This window comes from Triturus cristatus, chromosome 2_2, assembly GCF_964204655.1.
Source record: "Triturus cristatus chromosome 2_2, aTriCri1.1, whole genome shotgun sequence".
Lineage (NCBI taxonomy): Eukaryota > Metazoa > Chordata > Amphibia > Caudata > Salamandridae > Triturus > Triturus cristatus.
The window spans coordinates 1,223,072,486-1,223,096,112 of NC_140582.1; the positions used below are offsets into that span (position 1 = coordinate 1,223,072,486).

General features: G+C 48.1%; 1 protein-coding gene across 1 annotated transcript in view; it reads left to right on the plus strand.

Moving 5' to 3' along the window:
• Positions 1-1,728: 1,728 nt before the first annotated feature.
• LOC146863445 (uncharacterized) overlaps positions 1,729-23,627 on the plus strand; it is a 53,551-nt gene continuing 31,652 nt past the window's right edge. The window contains exon 1 of the mRNA XM_085642879.1: positions 1,729-1,996. The gene's annotated coding sequence lies outside the window, so the exon portion shown is untranslated. The remainder of the gene's footprint in view (positions 1,997-23,627) is intronic.

Genomic DNA, 23,627 nt, shown 5'->3' on the forward strand with positions numbered 1-23,627 from the left:
GGCAGTGGCCGGCCAACCACATCTACCAGCAAGGCCCTCGATTTCTGAGACCTGCGGGTGTGCCAAAACACAACTCACAGAGGCAGGGGCCCCGCGGGCAGTCACAAGAGCAGGCTCGCGTCCATTCCGAATGTCTCTACCTGAGCTTCTCGCTCGCCCTTCACTGTGTGATGCGATGCCCCTGGAGGGAGGGGGGGAGTTTGGCTATAAAGCCCCAGATTCCGCGCTTGGCTCAGTGGCCTGTTTCTCACCTGCAAGCCAGTTCTTGAGCTGCACGTTTCATTCGCTGCTTTCCGGCACTCGTAGTTCGAGTGTTTGAAGCAATGCCTCTGCATGAAAAGAAACTAGCTGAAAAGAAGCAGTACGCTTGACACCAGCAACAGCAGACCGAAAAGGACCCCAAATGGTGTTCTGGAACTTAACGGTGTTGCTGATCCGGAAGGTATGTCTGACGCCTCTCACAAAGCTCTAGTACACAAAACTAACGAGACCCAGAAGATGGAAACATGGAACAGGCACTAATGTGTCGCATTTGTATAGCACCTCATACCCCGACGAGGCTCCAAAGCGCTTCTGGGCTACCACGGAAAAAGCAACTCAGTTTGCTGTGCCTGCTTAGTAGATTGTGGATTTATACTGTGGGTTGTGGGCCAACGCGTTTACAAGTGCAACACACATTAACACAGCACACATTTTACCTCAAAGATCAGTAACATCCTTGTCCGATGGGTATAGAGAAAATGCCTCTCCCTGTAATAGATTACAACCTTTAAACAACCATTACCAGTACCTGGCGGTAGTAGCCGCCATCGACTATGGGCTAAACCACACTCTGTGTACTGCTGGCATTGAGAGGAAGACTCGAGTCCATGTCACAGAAAAGATGCGAGAGGAGGACGAATGAACAAAATGGAGGCAGGATGGCACCGTTCTGACACAAAGGAAACGAGTCTTTCAAAGGGGAAGTAGGTAGGAGACACCTCCGCCTTTCTCCGAGGCGAAGTAGAAATGCCTCGGAGAAACGCAGTGGCGATTTCAGATTCGGGGGCGTGTTTCTTTTTCTCTCCTCTTGCCATTGGCTGGAGGAGAGAAAAACACGCCTGAGAAAGGGCGTGGCTAAAAAGTGGAAAGAAGAGCACGGAACACGCCCCCGAATCTGAAAAAGACGGAGCCTCTTTGGAGGGACGGCTCTCTCCTCCAATGGCTGGCCTCCGTTTAGGAAGCCAGCCAATGGAGGAGAAGCAAAAAGAGAGGCGGGCTAAATAGCCACTCTAAGAATCATTAAATCTCCGACTTCCGGTTCTGCTTTTGGCAGACCGGACGGTCCTCGACCTAAAAACGGGCTCACTGAGAACATCAAAGCGGCCCTGAAAGTGAAAGTGATCCCGATCAAACATCAAAGCGGCCGTGAAAGTGAGGCGCGCGCCCGCGCACATGCACTGTAGCTCTAGGCTACAGTGGTAGCACTTTTTTGAGCCCTCACAAAAAGTCTCGCCAGACCAGCGCATGCGGTGGGTCAGGCGACACCTAAAAAGCGCTGGCTCAATCATAGCGCCTTTACTTACCTTTACTTTGAGCCATGCTGCACGGTCACACTGCTCTACAATATAGCTTAAAGGTATCGTCAAACAGGCAAAGTCAATAGCTTTCGCACAGCCGTGCCCAATTGAGTTTGCCAATGCTTGTTATCCCTCAAGTATCTCTTTCCTGTAAATCACCGCTTTCCATGAAATGAAGCGTGATCCCGAGGGCGGGGCAGGCACAATGTGAAAGCCTCTTGGAGCCGGAGCGCCCCTCCGCTGACCATGGCTCCGGATGAAGGGGGTCGGCTAACTGTCCCGCTTTCATCCGCCAATCAGAGGAAGGCACGAACTTAGGTTTATTCCAAGTGTAGAGCTATAAAGGGGTGCTGCGGGCTCTTATCTGGGACACTCGAGAGAAACCCGAGGCAGCAACGAAGAGGAGAGAAAACGAGCGAAAGAAGAGATTTCGTAAGGTGCGTGACTTTGACTTGTTTACTTCACTTGCTATTTATGCTGTGACGTTTCATGGCAAGACGGACTTACCTGTGCCAGTCTTGGGGGTTTAATTAGCGACACGGTGCATTCTGGGGGCTGTAGTCCTAACCCTCGTGTGTACGTTAGTCTGAGGCTGTCGGTTACGAGAATAAAAGAGTAGTCAACCCGAAATAAAATAAAGATTAATGGCAAGGCCGGGTGGGGGCTTGGAGGAGGAGGGGGGGGGGGGGGTGGAGAATATTGGGAGTAGACTCGAGGAGTCAAAACGAACATTATAGAAAAAAGTACAGATGAAAAATAGGAGTAACTGTAAGTGCATTTGTGTAGCGCTTCATAACCCTTGTCAGGCTCCAAAGCGCTGTACTGTAGGTTGGGTTAGTGCTTGCTTAAGGTTATTTGCTATGAAATCTATGTGGTGTTGTGTGTGATTGACCAGAGGGGCCGGTGCACTGATAATGTTTTTCGTTGCAGCATACCAAATTGGAGAACAATCTCACAGTGTGAGGAGGGGGCTATGTCTACTACACACTCTTGAACCCCAACCCCCCCTCTTCCCAAACAAAAGAAAAAAAGCTCGCTGAGGCTGGTGCGATGTCCGGGGGTGTTTTCACACCGCTTAATCATGGACCCCGGCATTTCAAAGCCTCTGAAAGCGAGCTGGAAATCCACAATTTACAGTGGTTTGCAGCTCGTTTTCCCTGCCATGCCACCGTGTGATATCGGCTCCTCACCGGGAGACCGTGTGATGGCAGCCCATTCCGTGTGTCACAAGGTGACACTGGCTGAGTTGGCAGGTATGGTGGTAGGCTTGTAGCGCTTAGAAATGCGACAGAGCGCTTGTGGTTTGCAGTAGTGGGCTGCTGTTAATGACCCACCAGGTCCCACGCGAGGGCTGTTGGTGACGCCGATCCATCCACCCCCGCCCCGCGCTGGACGCAGCACAGGCCGACGGCCAGTGTGTGTATTCTGGAGTGGACAGAGGTCCACAGGATGGTCTGCATTAACCCCCCACCCCGCAACCCCTTGAGGTATACATCATACGAGGCCTGAGAGTGTCCACTTGTGACGCTGCTGAGGGGCGAGAGGCGGGGGGGGGGGGGGGGTGATTGAATCCAGGGATGGACTAGATTAAAGTCACCAAAGATGCCAGTCTTTATTTTATAGCAGAGGTTTATATGGGATTTATAGACGAGGTGACGGATGGCAGATTTAAAATAAATCCCTGTTACCTGAGCGGGGGTGCATTAAATGGAAATATGGAAGTGCAGGTACAATGGGGCATATTTACAAAATAACTGCTGGTGCTCAGACCCCGACGGACCCGGCCCACTTAAAGCCCTGGCTGGTACGCAGTACCGGACAGCATCGGCCCATTTAAAGCACTGTGCACAAACACGGCGTTCACATGACTTCCTGGATTCGACCTTGTTCGGGTGTCTCAGTGTCTGGTGCGCTATGCTGTAAAGTGCACGTGACACATTATATAAGCCTCGGACCTGCGAGAGAAGCACGTGCAGGGGTTGTAGAGTAGAGAACCGGAAGGAGAGAAGACACCAAAGCAAGGCTCTGGAAGTAATGAATACACAAGCCTGCCCGGTGCACCCATCTCATGGGTGACGCTGTCCGCCAGGGCACAAGTCCTATAAAAAGAATTGGGAGGACTGACAATATGCAAATGACCTCATGATGTCACAAGCTGAACGTCTCCCCATATCTGAAAATTACACCGGGATACGTTCAGCATATTTCTGTGGGACCCAGCTTCTTGGCAGGGGGGACGGCATCCACCCTGTGAAAAGAGTGGGGGGACGCCGTGTACCTCCGACTCGAGCCCTGCTGTCCGCCATGTTCACTCACACATGGTTAATGGTGAACAGTGAGTGCACGGTGGTGGTACTAGGACAAGCAGGGTAACAATGCATGGGCTAGGGTGTTCAAGAGCACAGGGACCGGTGACTACCAGCCCAGGCACTTGGCACAGGGTGGCACAGCGCAGATGCATGGGACAGAGTTACAGAAGGGAAAAAGGGTAGAAACCATGGGGCAGTTCTCATACGGGGCATAAAGGGAAGAGTGTGTTTGGGGTACAGTGACTTTGCTTTGAGAGTACACAGGGAAAGGGGTACAGGTGGCAGGATGAGTGTTCACCGAGTGGAGACTGCGCATCCAGCAAATGGCACAGGGTGACCAAATACTCCAGTGGCACCTATAGCATAGGTGTACAGCACAAAGCCAATTCAGGACAAAAGGGACAGGGTAAAGTAGGGCACAGTACAGAATATCAGGGCGCCATAGTGTGTCCATAACACACAAGGGATAGTGACTAGTGATAGTAATTAAGACCCCCAACCCTTGGTCTAGGTCCACTCTCTCCCCGCAGCTCTGCTGTGCCATCTCTTGCCTCCAGACCCCGACCTCCTCCTTGGGAGGTTCGAGGCTGCTGCCCGCTCCTGCACCTGCTGCCCACTCAAACTGGGACCAGACTGCCTGCAACCACCGTAATCTTTCTCAGCCGTTGTTTTTCTTAATTTTTCCCTGTTGTGCCACTGTTATTGTGCCCATCTGTGTCTTGCTCTAATTCCACCTCTGTTTTTATTTTCTCATGCCTGCCTGTTCCTTACACCTTTTGCTGCTGCTGCCCCTGTGGCCCCTCCACCTCAGAACTCCCACTGGGAATTCACCCCCCCCCCCCGGAATTCCCCGCTCCCGTCTCCCAGTCTCTCCTCCCTCCCACCTCCCCTACTTAATGGCAGCCGCGTGCAGCGGGCACGCCAAAGGCAAGCCCGTCTGCTCTCATCCGTGATCCAACTGCGGCCAGCACCAGGAACCCTGGAACTCCCACTACCCATCGCTACGAAACAACCACCCTCCTCGCACGGTACCCTGGAAGACCCAGAGAATGCCAACAGGCCTCACCGAACAAGACCCACGGCCAGTTCTCCTGCCTCCACTACCACCAGACAATCACCGCCATCCCAGGCTCCAACACCGCCGACGCCAGCACAGGTGACACCCTAAAATGCTCCGTACACAAACACGACATGGAAATCTGGAACCTACTCGACTCTTTCTCGCCTGACATCACCTTCTTCACAGAGAACTGGACCAAAGCATCCCCCGCCCGACATCAACACTGCCATCCCAGACAGATACAAGATCCAGAGGAAAGACCACCCCAACCACCCAGGAGGGACCTCGCCATCGCCCACAAGAGCACCCTCCACCTCACCACTTCCAGCGAAACCTTCCCCTCCGCAGAACACCTGCACTTCCAGATCCAGACAACCACCAAAGCCACACTCCAAGGAACCCTTGTCTACAGACCCCCTGGCCCCCGAACACCCTTTGCCACCACCATCACCGACTTCATCGCACCCCACACCATTGCCTCAACAAACTGCATATTCATTGGAGACCTGAACTTCCACCTTGACAACCCCAGCAATCCCAACTCCACTATCCTTCGTGACAACCTCGCCTGCATCAGACTTAAACAACTCGTCAACACACCGACCCACAGAGCAGGACACACCCTCGACCCCATCTTCGCAGGAGGAAACTGCGCCCAATTCAGCCACACAACGCAGCCAACATGGAGCGACCACCACTGCGTACACTTTGCCATCAACAAACACAAGGCACCCAAACATGCCCCACACCCCCCATGAAGGAACTGGAGCAAGGTTACCGACGAGCAACTTATCTCCACCCTCACCCGAGACAACCACACCTGGGCACCCAACGCAGACAATGCAGCTAGAGAACTCCACACCTAGATCTCTGACTGCGCAGACATGTTTGCCCGCTGCACAACCCCGACAGACAACGCCCCAGGAAAGCCGCCTGGTTCACCACTGCTCTACAAGAAGCCAGATTCACCTGCAGACGCCTGGAGAAGAACTGGTGAAACACCAAGACAACCGAAAACCACACCACCTACAAGGACCCCATGACGGACTACCACAACCAGATCAGAGCCACCAAGAGGAACTTCATCCACAACAAAATCCTGGCCAACTCCAAGGAACTTTTCAGTGTCATTCAAGAATTCACCAACCCACGCAGCGAAGCCACAGACATCACCCCATCCCAAGACATCTGTGACAAGCTTGGAACCTATTTCCACCTCAAGATCAAAAACCTCTACGACAACTTCATCGACCATCCACCAGGTGCCACAGACGGCACCTACCCCCCCCCCCCCCCCCCACCCCGAAACACCACTCAGCCCACTATCTCCAACTGGACACCGATCACGGCCGAAGACACTGCCTCGACCATGAAAAGCATCCACTCGGGGGTCCCCACCGACCCCTACCCCCCTCACATCTACCACAGAGCCGCAGCCGCCATCGCACCCGAACTACAATGCACCATCAACACCACCTTCAAAACGGGCACCTTCCCAGACGACTGGAAGTGCGCAGAAGTCAGACCTCTGCTCAAGAAGCCCACAACTGACCCCACCGACCTCAAGTAATATCAGCCCATCTCACTCCTCCCCTTCGCAGCCAAAGTTGCAGAAAAAACTGTTAACAGGAAACTGACACGATTCATTGAAGAGAATGCCATCCTCGACCCATCCCAATCTGGATTCCGAAGCAACCACAGCACTGAGACCGCCCTACACGCAGCTACAGATGACATCCACACCCTCCTGGACCAAGGCCAATCTGCAGCCCTCATCCTACTTGACCCATCAGCGGCCTTCGACACCATCTCCCACCGCACACTAGTCGCAAGAATACACAGTGCAGGCATACAAGGAACAGCCCTGGACTGGATCCGATCATTCCTCACTGGAAGAAGCCAAAGGATCAAACTCCCACCCTTCCTCTCCGACCCCACGAAAATCACCTGCGGAGTCCCACAGGGTTCATTCCTGAGACACACCTTCTTCAATATCTACATGGCCCCCCACACAGCCATCATCCTTCAACACGGCCTCAACATCGTATCCTACCCCGACGACACCCAGCCCATCCTCTCCCTCACCAAAGACCCCACCACTCCCAAACTCAACTTCCAGAAAGGAATGCAAAATGTCTCAGTCTGGATGACCAACAGCTGTCTGAAGCTCAACGCTGAGAAGACAGAAGTCCTCGTCCTCGGTACTACCCCTTCTAAATGGGACAGCACCTGGTGGCCGATCGCCCTTGGAAGCCCACCTACCCCCTCAGACCACGCCAAGAACCTCGGAATCGTACTCGACTCATCACCAGCAGACTGGACTATGGAAACGCACTCTACGCCAGCATCAACAAGTCCCTACTCCGCAAACTCCAGACAACACAGAACACTGCTGCCAGACTCGTCCTTGGCATTCCCCGACACAAACACATCAGTCAACACCTACGAAGTCGCCACTGGCTCCCCGTGGAGAAAGGAGTCGCTTTCAAAATCCTCACTCACACCTACAAATACCTACACAACAACAGACCCAAATACCTCAACGACAGAATCAACTTCCATGTACCCCAAAAGAAACCTCCGATCTTCCAACATCGCATTGGCCGAAACCCAGCGCATCCACAGAGCCAGAGCAGGTGGAAGATCCTTCTCTCACATTGCAGCCAAGACCAGGAACAACCTACCAGCAGACACCAGACGTGCCCCCTCCCTGAACACCTTCAGGAAGACCCTCAAGACCTGGCTCTTCGGCTAAACAGATCTGCGGACCACCCCTCCCACCCCCATCAGCACATTGAGACCCTCACGGGTGAGTAGCGCACTTACAATTCCCTGATTGATTGGTTGATGTACTTAAGGGAGAGTAAGACCCATGACGTAGGTAATTCAGCATACACAAGGACTAAACGCCCCATAAGATGACAGTAATGGTGACCATTCAATGTATGATGACCAGCAAGGTACAAGGAGAAAGCAATATTATATCTGTCTCTGTAGATAGATCTGTGGATGCTTGGCAATATTCTACCGGTGTCTGTAGACAGATCTATGGATGCTTGACACTATTCTACCTGTGTCTGTAGACAGATCTATGGATGCTTGGCACTATTCTACCCGTGTCTCTATACAGATCTACGGATGCTTGGCAGAATTCTACCTGTGTCTCTAAATAGATCTATGGATGCTTGGCACTATTCTACCCGTGTCTGTAGACCGATCTACGGATGCTTGTCAGTATTCTACCCGTGTCTGAAGAAAGATCTGCTGATGCTTGGCAGTATTCTACCTGTGTTTGTAGCATATCAACAGAGGCTTGGCAATGGTCTACCCATGTCTATAGAAAGATCTGTGGGTGCTTGGAAATATTCTACCTGTGTCTGTAGACAGATCTACGATTCTTGGCAGTATACTAGCCGTGTCTGTAGATAGATCTATCGGTGCTTGGCAGCATTCTAGCCATGTCTGTAGAAAGATCTGTGGATGCTTGGCAATATTCTACCTGTGTCTGTAGACAGATCTTTGGATGCGTGGCAATATTCTACCTGTGTCTGTAGACAGATCTGTGGATGCTTGACCTCTTGAAGAAGGTTTAACATCTCAAACCACATCAGATACTCACAGAGCAGGGTGAATACACAACATATATATTTGGTGGCCTTACTGTTAGTAGGGGAAGCAGACCTTAGAACACAAGGGGCAGGGTAACCGTAGGACACAAGTGTCAGGGGGGTGCTTGGACTTGAGTAACCATAAGACACAAGGGTGGAGATTGGCATTGTTGCATATCTATCAGTGTGGCCTCAGGGGCCATAGCACAGGCCAGCTAAGAGCACATGGGAGAGGGTGGCTGTTTTCTAAATGGCAAGGGGGGGTCTACATGGCACAAGTGGCTGGGTGTTCACAGAGCGAGTGGGACAGGGTGCCATTCAGGTGCCAGAATCCCATTGACTATATTACACAGGGAGTATGAACCAAAAGGACACTGTGACCGATAACACATGGACAGGATAACTATAAGTCCAGGGGTCCGGGTAACAACAGCACATGGAGTAGGATGGCCAACAACACTTGGCGGCGCACACTGTTCTTCCTTCCAGGTGAGGTTTGGTGAATAAGTGAGGCGTTGTCCAGCTTTGACAACATAATGTCAACAAATTTGGTTAAGCGGCTAATCTGTTGCCCATCTCCTTTTAGGCGATGACTCATGGGCTGCGTTATAGTAGTGGCCTTCAGTCTGTGAAGAATTGGTCTCTGTGAGTGTTTATGATCTTCTACTGGTTGGGTGTAGATGTCAAGTCAAGCGTGATACAGATTCCAATTTGCCCCTACAGAGTCTTCAACACAATCAAGAAACTTTAGTATCCCTGTGCCAGCTTCCTCTTAGGCAAGCAATTGGTACAATCAGCAAAGAGAACTTCATGAATTTTGTGTGAATCCCTTGAGACGATCAGTCCAACATGGCTGGAGCCCTAGTACTGTTTCCAATCTAAAATGTTCTTGTTTACAGTGTCTGAATCTTCCCAGGTTTTCTTGAAAAGAGCAATATTTGCGGAATCTTTAGGCTACCTTCTAACTTCATTGTGTTACAGATTGCTTAAACAATTCAGCTCTCCTCAATTGGTTTTCAACACGGTTTAAATTGTTTGCCCTGTGACATGTTTGACCCATGAAGTTCCCAGAAATGTTTGCCCCTAATGAGGTTGTCCCAGCCTATGGCAGCAGTAGATGAATTGCATATCCAAAGTAGGCGAGATGCTAACCAGATCTAGCTCAAGTTGGGCTGTGGCTCACCTGCTGTCCTATCCGCAGATAATGGTAAGAATCCACCTTAGCAGTATATGCCACTTGTTCCACTATGATGTTGTATTTATTGATGGTCACCACCAGGCCAATGCCTTTATTTTAGTCATAATATGTTCCAAATGTGGTTACGTCCAGGGTGACTATCTCATCTGCTCACTGGAGCAACAGGATGTGCTGGGCTCCCATGTCGAGCAGAACATTTCTAATTCTCTGCAGAGACATTCCTACGTCAGCTGTACAGCTTTGCAAAGCGGAAACACCGGGCACGGTGTGTTTTACATTATTATTAAACAATATTTCTAAAGCGCCTTGTTACCCATGGGCATTCCCGCGCTATTGCCTGCGTACACACTGAACTGTGAACCGTAGTTTAAGGGAAGAGTAATGTTTTAATCTGTTTCCGGAAAATTAGGTAGTTAGGTTGGGATGTCAACTCTAGACTACATTAATTACTCAATCCGTGAAAACACAAATACTAATACAGAATAAGTATAAACAGTTTATTGTTTTCTTATTAATATTCTTATAACTTTTTGGTAGATTTTTTTTTTTTGTTGAAATCATGTATAGGCAAAGATAAATATATTTACAATCTTAATACTAAATTATGAACCACATGTATTCTCTCCCTTTGACAGCTGGTACATTTCATATGCTATCATGAATCTGTGTTTCAAGTAGTGAGATTGTCATAATTTCAGTTCATTTGTACACACATCATTTTTTTCTCTTTTTTCAACTTTAGTCAAAAGAAGTGTATATTAAAACCCATTAATCACGTAAAACTTTATGCACAGAGACTGGCGGCTTGTTGACAAACAATGCGTTTCGGCTAGGCCTTCGTCAGGACTCCGTCTCAGTGGTTACTAAACAAGAAGAAAACATGATTATAGTCTAGAGTTTAGATGCCCATTTGGATAAATCAAAAATATATACTGCAATACTAGGTACCCAGTTGATAAAGGGATCTAGTCCGAGGTTTCTTTCCTTGAGACAGAATCAGACAACGACAGTTTATAACAGTTACATGCAGTTAAAAATTACTGATTAGTTTAACTTACAAAATCTCAAAGACAAAAGTGTGAAGTATAAAGAGATAGAAAACCTGCAGCCTACTCAGCAGCCGTAGGGAAGAAGAACAGTGTACTTACACTGATTTCGAAAAAAATCCAGATTCCATTTACTCTCGAAATCCTCTGACTCACAAGGCCGATGGGTCATTTCGAAGCTTGCCAAAGATAAGGTTGAATTTTATGTAGCTAACATTTACGCTCCAACTAAGGACGAAACATCCTTTTGGGACAAACTTTATTGCCAATTAGAACAACTTCCTAATACAGCTACCATTATCCTAGCGGGGGACTTCAATCTACCTCTAGACTCACATCTAGAAAAAAACTCGATTTCCATTTGTTCCAAATAAATCACACAAAGTCCTGAAGAAGAAATGCTTGAAATTCAACCTGACTGATGCTTGGAGGATCCAAAACCCTGCAGAAAAGGACTATACATTTTACTCCTTTCCCCACAAGTCGTACTCGCGTATAGATTATCTCTTGATCTCCAACAACACACTTTGCAAGGTAGAGCGCACATCAATTGAACCCATCGTAATCTCTGACCATTCCTGTATCACATTATCTATCTCTGACCCCGCACCACAAAAAAAGCAATCAACCTGGCGATTCAATGACGAGATATTAGCTGATCAAGACAATCTAGAGACAATTAAAAACATGATTCATAATTTTCTTGTTGAGAACTAGGCTGGTGAGACATCAGACCTGACAAGATGGGAGGCCCTGAAAGCTACAGTAAGGGGGGAAATAATCAGGATAAGATCAAAAATGAACAAAATAACAAACTCTAATTTAGTGAAGTTAGAGACAGATATCGCGGAACTAGAAAAAAATACATATCACTAACAAAAACGAAGATACCCTTAATAAAATTCTCAACTTGAAATATGAATATAATAGAATCATCAGCAACAGGGCAGGGTTATGGATCAAGAAGGAAAAAAGCATCAAACTATGCGAGTCTAACAGGGCTGGCAAATCCCTTGCCGCTTATCTAAAATTTAAAATACAGAGATATGCCAATAACACCATAAAGGATAAGGTAGGGAATATTATTAGTAACCCGCAAAAAAATAGCGGACACCTTCATGGACTTCTATAAAGAGTTATACAAAGAAAACACAAACGTAAAGCACTCAAAATGTCATGACTACATAAACAGTATTACTCTCCCTAGCCTAACAGACCAAGAGAAATCATCAATAAATGGCCCAATCAATGAAAATGAGATATTGATAGCGATCAACAAGTTGAAAATGGGTAAAGCCCCAGGCCCCGGCGGATTTAATGCCACATTTTTCAAAACCTTCGCTCTGTCCCTACTGTCACCACTTTTGAAGCTATTTACTCACTTCTCAGAAACTGGCCAAGTCACAGGCACGCCTGCGGAAGCAACCATAATCGTCCTACCAATGAAAGGTAAAGATCCCCTCTTTCCTAAAAACTAGAGGCCGATATCACTAATAAATCTGGATTGCAAAATCTACGCATCAATTCTTTTGAATAGAGCTCAACAACATATCTCTAAACTAATACACCCATCTCAGGTGGGATTCTTAAAACACAGGCTCTCTAGTGACAACACACGTCTGTTATGTCATACCATAAAAAAGGCTAGACTTCTCGACTCTCCCACTGTTGCCATCACATTGGACGTGGAAAAAGCCTTTGGTAAGGTTGAATGGAGATACCTAAAGGCTGTTTAAAAGAAGTTTAATTCGGGCGATAACTTGATCAAAATGATAATGACTCTCTACTACAATCCCTCTGCTAAAGTTAGAGCTGGTGGTATAGTCTCCCCTGCTTTCAACCTGAGCCAAGGGACTTGGCAGGGCTGCCCCTCATGCCCCCCTCTTTCTCCTGGCTTTGGAGCCTTTCCTCCAACATATTAGGGAAAATATAGACATTACTGGTGTCTCCTTTGGTTAATTATAACTGAAGGAGCCCCCAACGCAATCCCAGCACTGATGAATACCATTCACCATTTCTCAGAAGTATCTGGATATTCCCTTAACAAAGATGAATCCGAGGTAAAACTACTCAGTCGCTATGGTGATAAAAGTATTCTAGGCTCGTCGTGTCTAACCTGGCAACAGAACTCTATCAAATGCCTAGGTCTTGAGTTCACAAATAAACTAATCACCACTCCACATACTAACGAAAAAAGTGTGTATAAAAAAATAGAATCACTTGTAGACTACTGGTCTCCCAAATTCTTATCATGGTGGGGAAGAGCCAAAATGCTGAAGATGATGATAACCCCTCTCGTCAATTATCTGATTAGCATGCTGCCCATGTTCCTATTAGAAGAATTCCTAAAAAATATTGGCAAAACCTTTAGCAAATTCCTATGGCAGGGCAAAAAGCCCAAAATCTCTATGAAAAAACTCTAGCTGTCCAAGAATAAAGGGGGCATCTTTCTACCCATTTTCAGAAACTAACGGCCTTCTTTTGCAAACAGGGTGCAAATTAGTTTATGGATGACCTGCCATATATACCACCCTGGGTGGCGATAGAGAAGTCCCTCATTCAGAACATCCCTCTCGCTGCCTTAGCTACGATGGACATATCCCATTTACCGCACTCAAGAAACATCATACAAAACACCAAAAGAGCCATCCTACTCCTTGATTCCCGCTTGGAGGTGAAGATAAAACAATCTTACTTATCCTCCTTATGGTACAACCACATACTCAAAATTGACGGTTCTCCATTCTTCTGGACAGACTGGTCCCGCAAAGGCATTAATCTAGTACAAAACATCTACAAAAACTTTTCTCCAATACCATTCTTAATCCTGCAAAATCGGTTCAATCTTACAAACCTAGTCTTTTACAAATTCCTTCAGCTTAAAGTAGGGCTAACCAAATTGAATCTATCTGGTACTAATCCCTCTATCACTACCCACCTGCTTCACCTATCCAAAGTAGGACATCTGGTCTTGTGCATATAAAAAATTATCTTACCAAACCAAAACAAAACTCTTTCTCGTTACCAACACAAGTGGGAAGCCGATTCTACCAAATTATATATTGTTTTCAATTGGTCCGCCATCAACAAGTCTCCCTTTTCACATAAAAGTTCACCTATCCTTTCACAAACTAAATTTATGCTAATAAATAGGACCTACTGGACTCCCGCTAGACTTTTCAAGGTAGGCCTTACAAAAGACCCCGCCTGGTGGTGCTGCAACACACACAAGGGTTCCCTTGCACACATGCTGTTCGAGTGCCCCCTACTCCACGACTATTGGGTTAAAGTGCTCGATTTCATCACACATACCCTCAATCTCCCCATGAAAGACTTCTCATACGTTATACTGGACCCTTTGGACCCTCAACTCAAGAACGACAACGATTGGTTACTCCTGGCTCTAATGCTTACTCCAGCCTACAAACTAGTCCTAAACAATTGGAAAACTTCACAGCGGTCTGTTTTTCTAAATGCTAGACTGGTTAACATTTCTTAGAGGCGCCGATAACATTGCTCTCCAGTCCTTCCCGTGGAGATACGGTGCTCAATTTGGAACATGCTAAGCACAAGTGCCTTAATCTATAAACCTCCATGACTTCTCAACTCTCTCTGTCCACACTGTAGTTGACTTGCCCATGCACCTTCAGCTTCCTCTACACGGGGCCCTACTACCATATGCGCTACTATCTTCCCACATTCATGTGAGACAATACCATTTTATTCACCCCTGTGCAGTCTGATATGTCATAGATGTTAAGGTAAATATCTTTACCTGACTTTTAACATGCCTGTTTCTAATGCTCATGTTTGTATAAATGATATTGTATAATATGTATGTATGGCATGTTAGCTCACTCCATATGAAATGTAATGTCATGCTATGTAACCCTGCAGTATTAATTTCTACATGCCTGTGTATTGTTCCTTATGAACACTACTGATCTACTCCTAATGTAGAATGTTTGCGATGCTTACATCTATATGCCTTTGTATCACCCCTTAAACATTGTACCGTTCAACTCCTATTGTAGTATGTTGACTGTTTCATCATATGCACAGCTTCCTTCCCCTTCCCCAGGTGTCACTTTCCTTTCCTACTGTAGATTAATTTCGGTTACCACTGTATTTTTCTGTTGCAACATTTAGTAAAATATTTTGAACTAAAAAAAAAAAAAGTCTCAATGGGGTGGAAGGAGCTTTGTGGGCAGTACATCGAGACTTTGGAACTCCCTTCCCCTTGAACAGAAACAGATAACAGATCTGCTGGCATTCAGGAAAACCCTAAAACATGGCTTTTCAATCAATATGTTCCTTTTTCGCTGCTTTCCAATTCAGTTGGTTACCTGTATTTTTTTAGTCCAGCACCTAGACACCTCATGGTATTAGTGCCCTTTATAAGTCTTAAGTAAAAAGGTTTTGTGGAGCATGAAACTTGTCATACTTGAGTATCCAGGCGCTGAATAGGTGCGGGTTCTGTAAGAAGGATCAGCCCGGTTTTCAGTTTCTTGAGGAAATCCATTAATGGAAGTCCATTAGTGGCATGGCTGACCTGATGTGCTGGGGGATGTCATTCCAGGTTTTGGCTGCCAGGTAAGAGCAGGCCCTACCTCTTGTCTTGCTTCTATGGATAAGGGAGGTGTGGGTGAGTGTGAGTGATGCAGAGCAGAGGTCCCTGGTTTTTTGGTGCAAATGTAGACGGTGGTTGAGGGAGGTGGGACCTTGGTTGGGAAGTGCCTTGTAGACCTGGGTGAGAATCTGGAACTGGCAGTGTGTCTGAATGAGGAGCCAGTGTAGTTTTCAGAGGTGAGGTGTGATGTGTGTGCAGCGAGGAAGGTGAGGATTAGTTTTCCAGCAGCATTTTGGATGCTTTGCACCTTGTGCAGCAGGTGTGCGTAGATGCCACAGTTGCGGGCATTACCGTAGTACAGTCTGCTTGTGATGAAGACTTGAAAACTTAACTTGATGACCAACAGTTCCCATTCAGATACCATAAATGAAATGAAATACCAGCATTTGTACAGCGCACATCTACCTCTGGAGAGGTGTTCAGGCGCTGGGAGCCGTCAGGAAGATGAAGCGAGCTATCGCACAGAGGGGCTAAGTGGGATCGGGATGCATGAACACTGAGGCTGAAGTGAATTTGTCTTGAGTAAATGAAAGGACCTGTCTGTTTCCGTAGACCAATAGAAAAGTATATTTTTCTTCAAGAGTCTGGCAATGAGAGTCACTATTTCGGAAAAAGTTGTTGATGAATCTTCTATAAAGTTGGCGAACCCCAGAAAGCTCTGTAATTCCTTTATAGAGGAAGGGGTCAGCCAATCTGGTTCTAAAACCACACCTAGATTTTTGACCATTTGTGAGTGGGATAGGGAGTGTGCTGAGCTCCAGAGGCAACCACGTTCTGGACCAAAAGGATTTTTCCTATCCATAGTTATACCTTTAGGTGAAAGAAAATACCCCAGAAATTCCACTGTGGTGGTGTGAAAGTTACTTTTTTTCCAACTTGGCAAATAAGTTGTTTTCTCGTAACCAGTGTGAAACGTTTCTCACACGACAAACCTGTTCTGTCAGATTCTGAGAATAAATAAAGATGCCGTCAATATACACAAAGATACAAATATGCAAGAACTTTTTCAGGACTTCCTTAATAAAAAATTGGAATGCTGACAGAGCATCAGAGTCTGTAAGGCATAGCAATGTATTCAAAAATACCTGAATTGGTACGGAACGTGCCCTGCCACTCATCACCTTTCCTGACTCTGATTAGGTGGTAAATGTCTCAGAGGTCCAATTTGGTGTGGATAGTTAACTTCTATATCAGGTCCAACAGGACTGGTTCGAGCTGTAAAGAGTAATGATTTTTACTGTGATCTTATTAAGGGACCTGCAATCTATACACTGGTGCAATACCTTGTGTTTTTCAAGAACGAAGAACAACGGTGACAATATGGGCAAGGAAGAATGGCGAATAAACCCAATTTCTTACAACTCATTGAGGTATTTTCTCAAATGTTGTTTCGGTTCTGAAAGGGCTTAAAGAATATTACAAGGTAGAGCTGCCCCCAAGGAAAATATCAATATGGTAGCCAAAATCTCGATGGGGTGGTAACTACGTGAGTTTTTCTTTTTTATCAAAGACGTCTTGAATGCTATGATACTTACTGTGTAGTTTGTGTATCAGTTTGGGTGAGCAACTGCACACGGCAAGAGTTTTATAAGGTCACAAGCAGTTTAACAACAAGTGGTTCTGCAGTTCAGAGAATCTAGGGTCACCAGGCACAAGACCCAATCTATCTGAGGGTTATAGAGTTGCAACCAGGTCACTCGGAGGATGGCTTCAAAAGTAGGTGAGTCGATTAGATCAACAAATTGATCCTGGGTCGACTGTTTTCACACACTAATAAGGGAATTGTTTAAATTGGATCAGACCAGAAGACCGCTTTGAGCCCCCAACCACTCGTACTGGTCTGGTTCTTGTTTTTTTATCTGCTCTATGTTCAATGTGGTTGTCAAAGTTAATCTAAAAAAATTCTGATTGCTCCAGAGTCCAGCAACATGAAAAGAATATTTCTCTGAGGTGAAATTATTAAGGCGTGTAAGAATGTTAAATGACATGGAATCTTACCTACGCTAGATACTGTGAGGTCCACTCTAGATCCTTACTCAGCAGATGACATAACTCTTGCTGAGTTTTCTAGTTTTATGAATTCTTGTCATCAGTGACAGCCACTAGTTTACGTGTGTTTCTTAGTTTGGCTGAACAGTCTTGGGTGAAATGTCCCACCTTCACACAATATAGGCAAATATTTAGTTTCCGTCTTCTCTCTTTTGCATCAGAAGTTATGCCTCCGTTCTACATAGGTTCAAAGTGTCTTGAACCTTGGTTTTTCTTTTTTGGTTTTAACTACAAGAAATTTGGTCTCAACATGAGGGTGCCCACCTATTCTCTGTCAACAAGCGATTTAATTTGACCATGAGGTCTATGAACTCAGAACAATCTTCAGTGGGGGGGGGGGGGGGGGAAACATTTTGTCAGCTGGGGTCGATAGTTATTTAATTCCTTCTTTAGACATTGATTTTCAAGTCTTAAGGCCTGTTCTACACCTAAAATGTTAGCTGAGGCTCGGACCATGTCTAGATCTATGGATGTTTCTTCAGTCAAAGCCTGCGCTAGGTTTTGAGTATGTATCTGATCAGGAGTCTCCTTATCATCCAGGAGGAAATATGTTTTGTGGCTTGACTTTCTGTCAAGACCATTATCTGGAATCTCAGATCTTCGGGAGTTATGATGCTGGACCTCCTCTCATCCCTAAAAAAACTCTCGACCGGGGATTGTGTACTAGAGAGTCAACAGGTCTTCAGCAGGGATGATGCTGGACCTCCTCTCATCCCTAAAACAACTCTCGACCGGGGATTGTGTACTAGAGAGTCAACAGGTCTTCAGCAGGGACGATGCTGAACCTCCTCTCATCCCTAAAACAACTCTCGACCGGGGATTGTGTACCAGAGAGTCAGCAGGTCTTCAGCAGGGATGATGCTGGACCTCACCATCCCTAAAACAACTCTTGACCAGGGATTGTGTACCAGAGAGTCAACAGGTCTTCAGCAGGGATGATGCTGGACCTCCTCATCCCTAAAACAACTCTCGACCGGGGATTGTGTACTAGAGAGTCAACAGGTCTTCAGCAGGGATGATGCTGGACCGCCTCTCGTCCCTAAAACAACTCTAGACCGGGGATCGTGTACCAGAGAGTCAGCAGGTCTTCGGCAGGGATGATGCTGGACCTCCTCTCATCCCTAAAACAACTCTCGGCCGGGGATTGTGTACTAGAGAGTCAGCAGGTCTTCAGCAGGGATGATGCTGGACCTCCTCTCATCCCTAAAACAACTCTCAACCGGGGATTGCGTACTAGAGAGTCAGCAGGTCTTCAGCAGGGATGATGCTGGACCTCCTCATCCCTAAAACAACTCTCGACCAGGGATTGTGTACCAGAGAGTCAGCAGGTCTTCAGCAGGGATGATGCTGGACCTCCTCTCATCCCTAAAACAACTCTCGACCGGGGATTGTGTACCAGAGAGTCAGCAGGTCTTCGGCAGGGATGATGCTGGACCTCCTCTCATCCCTAAAACAACTCTCGACCGGGGATTGTGTACCAGAGAGTCAGCAGGTCTTCGGCAGGGATGATGCTGGACCTCCTCTCATCCCTAAAACAACTCTCGACCGGGCATTGTGTACCAGAGAGTCAGCAGGTCTTCGGCAGGGATGATGCTGGACCTCTTCATCCCTAAAACAACTCTCGACCAGGGATTGTGTACCAGAGTCAACAGGTCTTCGGCAGGGATGATGCTGGACCTCCTCTCATCCCTAAAACAACTCTCGACCGGGGATTGTGTACTAGAGAGTCAACAGGTCTTCAGCAGGGACGATGCTGAACCTCCTCTCATCCCTAAAACAACTCTCGACCGGGGATTGTGTACTAGAGAGTCAACAGGTCTTCAGCAGGGACGATGCTGAACCTCCTCTCATCCCTAAAACAACTCTCGACCGGGGATTGTGTACTAGAGTCAACAGGCCTTCAGCAGGGACGATGCTGAACCTCCTCTCATCCCTAAAACAACTCTCGACCGGGGATTGTGTACCAGAGAGTCAGCAGGTCTTCAGCAGGGATGATGCTGGACCTCATCATCCCTAAAACAACTCTTGACCAGGGATTGTGTACCAGAGAGTCAACAGGTCTTCAGCAGGGATGATGCTGGACCTCCTCATCCCTAAAACAACTCTCGACCGGGGATTGTGTACTAGAGAGTCAACAGGTCCTCAGCAGGGATGATGCTGGACCGCCTCTCGTCCCTAAAACAACTCTAGACCGGGGATCGTGTACCAGAGAGTCAGCAGGTCTTCGGCAGGGATGATGCTGGACCTCCTCTCATCCCTAAAACAACTCTCAACCGGGGATTGTGTACTAGAGAGTCAGCAGGTCTTCAGCAGGGATGATGCTGGACCTCCTCATCCCTAAAACAACTCTCGACCAGGTATTGTGTACCAGAGAGTCAGCAGGTCTTCAGCAGGGATGATGCTGGACCTCCTCTCATCCCTAAAACAACTCTCGACCGGGGATTGTGTACCAGAGAGTCAGTAGGTCTTCGGCAGGGTTGATGCTGGACCTCCTCTCATCCCTAAAACAACTCTCGACCGGGGATTGTGTACCAGAGAGTCAGCAGGTCTTCGGCAGGGATGATGCTGGACCTCCTCTCATCCCTAAAACAACTCTCGACCGGGCATTGTGTACCAGAGAGTCAACAGGCCTTCGGCAGGGATGATGCTGGACCTCCTCATCCCTAAAACAACTCTCGACCAGGGATTGTGTACCAGAGTCAACAGGTCTTCAGCAGGGATGATGCTGGACCTCCTCTCATCCCGAAAACAACTCTCGACCGGGGATTGTGTACCAGAGAGTCAGCAGGTCTTCGGCAGAGATGATGCTGGACCTCCTCTCATCCCTAAAACAACTCTCGACCGGGGATTGTGTACCAGAGAGTCAACAGGTCTTCAGCAGGGATGATGCTGGACCTCCTCATCCCTAAAACAACTCTCGACAGGGGATTGTGTACTAGAGAGTCAACAGGTCTTCAGCAGGGATGATGCTGGACCTCCTCTCATCCCTAAAAAAACTCTCGACTGGGGATTGTGTACTAGAGAGTCAGCAGGTGTTCAGCAGGGATGATGCTGGACCTCCCCTCATCCCTAAAACAACTCTCGACTGGGGATTGTGTACCAGAGAGTCAGCAGGTCTTCAGCAGGGATGATGCTGGACCTCCTCTCATCCCTAAAACAACTCTCGACCGGGGATTGTGTACCAGAGAGTCAGCAGGTCTTCAGCAGGGATGATGCTGGACCTCCTCTCATCCCTAAAACAACTCTCGACCGGGGATTGTGTACCAGAGAGTCAGCAGGTCTTCAGCAGGGATGATGCTGGACCTCCTCTCATCCCTAAAACAACTCTCCACTGGGGATTGTGTACTAGAGAGTCAGCAGGTGTTCAGCAGGGATGATGCTGGACCTCCCCTCATCCCTAAAACAACTCTCGACCAGGGATTGTGTACCAGAGAGTTAACAGGTCTTCAGCAGGGATGATGCTGGACTTCCTCATCCCTAAAACAACTCTCGACCGGGGATTGTGTACTAGAGAGTCAGCAGGTCTTCAGCAGGGATGATGCTGGACCTCCTCTCATCCCTAAAACAACTCTCGACCGGGGATTGTGTACCAGAGAGTCAGCAGGTCTTCGGCAGGGATGATGCTGGACCTCCTCTCATCCCTAAAACAACTCTCGACCGGGGATTGTGTACTAGAGAGTCAACAGGTCTTCAGCAGGGACGATGCTGAACCTCCTCTCATCCCTAAAACTACTCTTGACCGGGGATTGTGTACCAGAGAGTCAGCAGGTCTTCAGCAGGGATAATGCTGGACCTCCTCTCATCCCTAAAACAACTCTCGACCGGGGATTGTGTACCAGAGAGTCAGCAGGTCTTCAGCAGGGATGATGCTGGACCTCCTCTCATCCCTAAAACAACTCTCGACCGGGGATTGTGTACCAGAGAGTCAGCAGGTCTTCGGCAGGGATGATGCTGGACCTCCTCATGCCTAAAGCAACTCTCGACCGGGGATTGTGTACCAGAGAGTCAGCAGGTCTTCGGCAGGGATGATGCTGGACCTCCTCTCATCCCTAAAACAACTCTCGACCGGGGATTGTGTACCAGAGAGTCAGCAGGTCTTCGGCAGGGATGATGCTGGACCTCCTCTCATCCCTAAAACAACTCTCGACCGGGGATTGTGTACCAGAGAGTCAGCAGGTCTTCGGCAGGGATGATGCTGGACCTCCTCTCATCCCTAAAACAACTCTCGACCGGGGATTGTGTACCAGAGAGTCAGCAGGTCTTCGGCAGGGATGATGCTGGACCTCCTCTCATCCCTAAAACAATTCTCGACCGGGGATTGTGTACCAGAGAGTCAGCAGGTCTTCAGCAGGGATGATGCTGGACCTCCTCTCATCCCTAAAACAACTCTCAACCGGGGATTGTGTACCAGAGAGTTAGCAGGTCTTCGGCAGGGATGATGCTGGACCTCCTCTCATCCCTAAAACAACTCTCGACCGGGGATTGTGTACCAGAGAGTCAGCAGGTCTTCAGCAGGGACGATGCTGAACCTCCTCTCATCCCTAAAACAACTCTCGACCGGGGATTGTGTACCAGAAAGTCAGCAGGTCTTCGGCAGGGATGATGCTGGACCTCCTCATGCCTAAAGCAACTCTCGACCGGGGATTGTGTACCAGAGAGTCAGCAGGTCTTCGGCAGGGATGATGCTGGACCTCCTCTCATCCCTAAAACAACTCTCGACCGGGGATTGTGTACTAGAGAGTCAACAGGTCTTCAGCAGGGACGATGCTGAACCTCCTCTCATCCCTAAAACAACTCTCGACCGGGGATTGTGTACCAGAGAGTCAGCAGGTCTTCGGCAGGGATGATGCTGGACCTCCTCTCATCCCTAAAACAACTCTCGACCGGGGATTGTGTACCAGAGAGTCAGCAGGTCTTCAGCAGGGATGATGCTGGACCTCCTCTCATCCCTAAAACAACTCTCGACCGGGGATTGTGTACCAGAGAGTCAGCAGGTCTTCAGCACGGATGATGCTGGACCTCCTCTCATCCCTAAAACAACTCTCGACCGGGGATTGTGTACCAGAAAGTCAGCAGGTCTTCGGCAGGGATGATGCTGGACCTCCTCATGCCTAAAGCAACTCTCGACTGGGGATTGTGTACTAGAGAGTCAGCAGGTGTTCAGCAGGGATGATGCTGGACCTCCCCTCATCCCTAAAACAACTCTCGACTGGGGATTGTGTACCAGAGAGTCAGCAGGTCTTCAGCAGGGATGATGCTGGACCTCCTCTCATCCCTAAAACAACTCTCGACCAGGGATTGTGTACCAGAGAGTCAGCAGGTCTTCAGCAGGGATGATGCTGGACCTCCTCTCATCCCTAAAACAACTCTCGACCGGGGATTGTGTACCAGAGAGTCAGCAGGTCTTCGGCAGGGATGATGCTGGACCTCCTCTCATCCCTAAAACAACTCTCGACCGGGGATTGTGTACTAGAGAGTCAACAGGTCTTCAGCAGGGACGATGCTGAACCTCCTCTCATCCCTAAAACTACTCTTGACCGGGGATTGTGTACCAGAGAGTCAGCAGGTCTTCAGCAGGGATAATGCTGGACCTCCTCTCATCCCTAAAACAACTCTCGACCGGGGATTGTGTACCAGAGAGTCAGCAGGTCTTCAGCAGGGACGATGCTGAACCTCCTCTCATCCCTAAAACAACTCTCGACCGGGGATTGTGTACCAGAAAGTCAGCAGGTCTTCGGCAGGGATGATGCTGGACCTCCTCATGCCTAAAGCAACTCTCGACCGGGGATTGTGTACCAGAGAGTCAGCAGGTCTTCGGCAGGGATGATGCTGGACCTCCTCTCATCCCTAAAACAACTCTCGACCGGGGATTGTGTACTAGAGAGTCAACAGGTCTTCAGCAGGGACGATGCTGAACCTCCTCTCATCCCTAAAACAACTCTCGACCGGGGATTGTGTACCAGAGAGTCAGCAGGTCTTCGGCAGGGATGATGCTGGACCTCCTCTCATCCCTAAAACAACTCTCGACCGGGGATTGTGTACCAGAGAGTCAGCAGGTCTTCAGCAGGGATGATGCTGGACCTCCTCTCATCCCTAAAACAACTCTCGACCGGGGATTGTGTACCAGAGAGTCAGCAGGTCTTCAGCACGGATGATGCTGGACCTCCT